Here is a 6,053-nt window from a genome sequence, read left to right as displayed (position 1 = left end):
TTTTCTTACAATCTTAAAACAGAATTTATATACCTTGACATTGAGATGGTAACTGATACCGTTGATGACATTCCGTATGTCCCTGTTGCTGCACCATCTGTTGTGAAGGAACCAGCCTCTGTGGCAATTCCTGTCAATCATGCAGAAAGGCCTGAAAAATTCAATGGCCAGAATTTCAAACGGTGGCAACAAAAGATGTTCTTTTACTTGACCACATTGAACCTTGCGAGGTTTTTGACCGAGGATGCTCTTAAGCCCAAAGAGGGTGAAACGGATATTCAAGTTGCAAGTGCAATTGATGCATGGCACCATTCGGATTTTTTGTGTAAAAATTATGTAATGAATGGCCTTAGTGACTCCTTGTATAATGTATACATAGGAAAGAAAACAGCCAAGGAGCTATGGGAATCCTTAGACCGAAAATATAAAACCGAGGATGCGGGTACCAAAAAGTTTGTTGTTGGTCGCTTCTTAGATTTTAAAATGGTGGATTCTAAAACAGTAATAAGTCAAGTACAAGAACTTCAAATTATATTATCTGAAATCCTTGCGGAAGGGATGCATCTAAGTGAAACTTTTCAAGTTGCCGCAATTATTGAAAAATTACCTCCTGCTTGGAAAGATTTCAAGAGCTATTTGAAGCATAAACGAAAGGAGATGAATATTGAAGGGTTGGTTGTTAAGCTCAGAATTGAGGAAGACAACAGAAATGCAGAAAGAAGAGGGGCTATTTCTATGGCAAAGGCAAATTTTGTTGAACATGGACCAAAAAAAAAAAAAAAAAATTGGGCCCTAAAGGAGGAATTTCCAAGAAAAAAACAAAGTTTCAAGGAAAATGTTATAATTGTGATAAGATGGGTCACAAGGCTTCGGATTGTAGATTGCCTAAAAAGAAGCGAGAGGCGAATGTGGTGGAAAACATCACTCAACATGTTTCAGACATAAACCTCTCTGCAGTGGTTTCAGAAGTGAATCTGGTTGGCTCTAATCCAAGAGAATGGTGGATAGATACAGGAGCAACTAGACATGTTTGCTCGGACAAAGGGTTGTTCACTTCATTTGAAGCTGTTAGCAATGGAGAGAAGCTATTCATGGGGAATTCGGCTACATCTGAGATTGAGGGTCAAGGGAAGGTGATTTTGAAGATGACTTCTGGGAAAGAACTGACTCTGAACAATGTGCTTTATGTGCCAGAAATTCGGAAGAACTTGGTGTCTGGATCGCTGCTGAATAAACATGGTTTCCGAATGGTGTTTGAGTCAGATAGGGTAGTTTTGTCTAAAAATAGGATGTATGTGGGAAAGGGTTATGTTGATGATGGGCTATTTAAGCTCAATGTAATGACTTTGAAACCAACAATTAATAATAAAGCTACATCTTCTGCTTATTTGCTTGAGTCTTCTAATCTGTGGCATGGTAGATTAGGACATGTTAATTTTAATTCTTTGCGTAAATTAATTAACATGAAGCATATTCCCAATTTCCAAATTGATTTGAAACATAAGTGTGAAACTTGTGTTGAGGCAAAACTAACTAGGTCATCTTTCCAAATAATTAAAAGATACACCCAACCACTTGATTTAATACATAATGATATTTGTGACTTTAAATCTATTCAAACAAGAGGTGGTAATAAATATTTTATTACCTTTATAGATGATTGCACAAAATATTGCTATGTATATTTGTTGAAAAGCAAAGATGAAGCTTTGGAAAAATTTATTCTCTACAAAAATGAAGTTGAGAATCAACTTAATAGAAAAATCAAAGAATTAAGGAGTGACCGTGGTGGTGAGTATGTTGTTCCGTTTATATCACTATGTGAACAAAGTGGAATCATACATCAAGTCACGGCTCCATATTCACCTCAATCTAATGGGATTGCGGAACGAAAGAATCGAACTTTAAAGGAAATGATGAATGCAATGTTGATAAGTTCTGGGTTACCCCAGAATATGTGGGGAGAAGCTGTTTTGTCAGCTAATTATTTATTAAATAAGATACCCCGAAAGCAAGAAGATAAAACCCCGTATGAGTTATGGAAATGTAGATCACCTTCATATAAATTCTTACGAGTGTGGGGGTGTCTTGCTAAAGTAGTGGTTCCTTTAAATAAAAAAATGAAAATAGGACCAAAAACTGTTGACTGCATTTTCATTGGTTATGCACAAAACAGTAGTGCATATCGATTTTTGGTGCATGAGTCTAAAGTTCCAGATGTCCACAAAAATACGATAATAGAATCAAGAAATGCATCGTTTTTCGAACATGTGTTTCCTTGCAATTCTAGAGTGGAATCGAGAGAATTGGAACAACTTCATGAAACAACACTTGAAAATGAAGAAAATGATCAAGCACCAGAAGAAGAAGAAGAACAAGAAATTGAGGTTAGACGTAGTAAGAGAGCTAGAATAGAAAAGTCTTTTGGTCCAGACTTTTTGACGTATTTGCTAGAAAATGAACCTCAAAGCTTCAAAGAAGCTGTAACTTCAGCTGAAGGCACTTTATGGAAAGAAGCCATTAACAGTGAAGTTGAATCCATTTTACAAAATCATACTTGGGAGCTAGTAGATCTTCTTCCAGGATGTAAACCTTTGGGGTATAAGTGGATTTTCAAAAGGAAAATGAAAGCTGATGGATCAATCGATAAGTACAAGGCTAGGCTTGTAATTAAAGGTTATAGGCAACGAGAAGGCCTTGATTATTTTGATACTTATTCTCCTGTTACGAGAATAAATTCCATACGGATGATAATAGCAATTGCATCTTTGCGCAATCTCGAGATACATCAAATGGATGTAAAGACGGCTTTTCTAAATGGAGATTTAGATGAAGGAATCTACATGGAGCAACCTGAAGGTTTTATAGCTCCAGGACAAGAAAAGAAAGTCTGTAAATTGGTTAAGTCATTATATGGCTTGAAACAAGCACCGAAACAGTGGCATGAGAAATTTGATCATACGATGATCACAAGTGGCTTTAAGATCAACGAGTGTGACAAATGTGTTTATGTTAAAGAAACAGAAAATGGCTATGTCATTTTATGTTTATATGTTGATGACATGCTCATTGTTGGGAGTAATGATGACATGATTAAATCTACCAAGAATATGTTGAAGTCTAAGTTTGACATGAAAGACATGGGTCTTGCAGATGTCATTTTGGGAATTAAAATCTCAAGGGTTTCTAATGGACTTATTTTAAGTCAAACTCATTATGTAGATAAAATTCTTGGGAAATTTAATAAAGAGGATAATACTATGTCTAAAACTCCATTAGATACTAGTATTCATCTATCGAAAAACAGAGGAGAGGGTATTTCTCAAGTTGAATATGCTAGAGTAATAGGTAGTCTGATGTATTTAACAAATTGTTCCAGACCAGACCTAGCCTATACAGTAAGCAAACTTAGTAGATATACGAGTAATCCGGGAACTGATCACTGGAAAGCTATCGTAAGAGTACTTAGGTATCTTCGATATACTCGTAATTATGGACTGCACTATATTAGGTATCCAGAAGTATTAGAAGGATTTAGTGATGCTAACTGGATATCAGATGTAAAAGATTCAAAATCTACTAGCGGCTATGTGTTTACACTAGCAGGTGCAGCTGTATCATGGAGATCTTCTAAACAGACAGTAATTGCTAGATCTACAATGGAATCTGAATTCATTGCATTAGATAAATGTGGTGAAGAAGCAGAATGGCTACGCAATTTTTTAGAAGGTATTCCAAAATGGCCAAAGCCTGTGCCTACGATTTGTATACATTGCGATAGTCAATCAGCTATCGGTAGGGCACAAAGCAATATGTATAATGGTAAGTCTAGACACATACGTCGTAGACATAATACCATTAGACAACTTATTTCTACTGGAGTTATTTCTATTGACTATGTAAGGTCAAAGGATAACATAGCGGATCCGCTAACCAAAGGGTTAAATAGAGAGCTAGTAGAAAAATCATCGAGGGGGATGGGATTAAAACCTATAGATTGATTAGTCAATAACGAAGGAAAACCAAACCTAGTAGACTGGAAATCCCAAGATCTAGGTTCAATTGGACAACCTATTTGTTAAAGACTAAAGATGGATCACTGTGGGGGTCATTCTCTTGAGAAGATTACCTCATTAACCATTCCTATGATGAAACAGTGATGCCCGTGGGGAATAAGGTTGAGCTAGGCTCTTAATGATTCTTATGCGTCGAAAAATTCGAGCGGAGTAATGCGGGTTACTCTTAATTAAGATATCACCTATGTGAGAGAGAAGTGGGGCCGCTTCAAAGGGAGCTATAAAGGGTTCAGCTTTTAGAAACTCTTGCAGAACCAGGCAGATGTTCAAGGCCAAAACGAACATAATCATGAGAACTCAACAGTGTTAGGAGAAATACCTATGTGTAGTATATGATCGTTTACACTAATGGCAGAACAGTTCAAAGACATCGCGTCTACTGATCAGCTAGTAAAGTAATTATACTATTACAAAGGGAAGGTTCAAAGGATAACACCTACCTATCCTGTGCTAGGTATCAATCCAATAAACTCGATCATTAAGAGTCAAAAATGGTTTTGATGTCAAAATTTAGCGGTTTTCTTGTTTTACTGCCAATTTTCATTCATGTGGGGGATTGTTGAAAAAATAGCATAACATGCTATTTTGAGAGCACATTTTGAGTGGGTCCCACTTAACAAAAGTGAAAAATATTGTGAGGTTCGGATTCTACTCCGTTGATACTTCAATAGTATAATTTTATTTTCTCAAAATGGTGCTTGGGTGAATGAGAAATTGTCTCTCAAAGTTCACCCTTGAAGTTGAAAATTCGAAAGGAAATGAGTCTTATCCCACATGGGAAAAAGAAGCCTAGGAATTAGTGTTTAAATATAAACACTTAACCATACATGAGTAAGAATTATAAGGATAGAGGCTCTCTCCACACGCGCGTGCGCAGGGGGGTGCGAATCCAAGCCCGATTTGGTTGAACTCGTGTGCGCCCGCGCGTCCTGCGTACACGAATGTCAGCCCAAAATCATCCATGCAAGCTAGGCACGTTTTTAATTCCTTTTGAATTTTTTATTGTAACAGTTCATGTGAATTCAAATAATTGGTAACAGCTTTTACAATTATTTAGCTGTTATTCATGTTTTTTTTGAATTCAATTTTGAAATCAATTTATTAAATTGATTTGGCTGTTATAACAATTAATTAAAATGTATTGAATTCGAAAATTCAATACAAAAGCTGTTACATCCTCCCTTGAGTATAAAAAGGCACCTTCACTTCTGTTTTTTGGACTTGAAAAAAAACGAGCAAAAAGCACACTTGTTTTCCATTCATTCTTCTTCGTCTTTCTCTGATCGAGTTCGCTGTTGTGGTTCGCCGGAAATTCCAGCCTGTGCTTGACTGGAAGTTCGTACCCGTTGCATCTTGGGAAACAGATACCGATAAACCTTAAGCACTCCGAATAGGTGGTAAATCTGTTTTAAGGAGACTGTTTTGTGCAGGCCTCGAGTTCCTTTCTTTTTATTTCAATTCGGTTTCTTCCTCTTCTATTCTTCATTTATTGTTTCCGATTGCTAGTTTACACTAGCTAACATATAATTTGTTTATCTCACTGTTTTACTTTTCTTACACATCAATAGGATTTAAAGTTGAACCAAGAGTAAGGAGTTCCATTCTAGCCGATAAGAAAGGAAGCAAAATGGCCATTCAATTCTAAAACGTAAAACCTTCAGCTTCAATCACGATAAATAAACTTATCTGGCATTTTTTGAGTCTTTGAGAGAAGTTGAAGATAACCTGCTCCAATAATTTTCATCCGCGTGCCATTAGTTTATAACTTTTTATAAGACGATTAAATATATAAAGTAATGTCATTTCGATGATTTTCTCTCTATTAGGAACATCTGGCTAACTGTAGATAACTAAAAATTCATCTCTTCCAATGTAATTAAAAAATCACCTCTTTCAGGTTAAATTTTTGGCATTTCACTTTTAGAATTTTTAATCATAAATTTTTGTCTTGGACTTGCTTTGATTCATCTTTCTTTG

This window comes from Citrus clementina, unplaced genomic scaffold (assembly GCF_000493195.1).
Source record: "Citrus clementina cultivar Clemenules unplaced genomic scaffold, Citrus_clementina_v1.0 scaffold_3, whole genome shotgun sequence".
Classification (NCBI taxonomy): domain Eukaryota; kingdom Viridiplantae; phylum Streptophyta; class Magnoliopsida; order Sapindales; family Rutaceae; genus Citrus; species Citrus x clementina.
The sequence above is the reverse complement of the archived record's forward strand: the minus strand, read 5'-3'. Positions refer to the sequence as shown.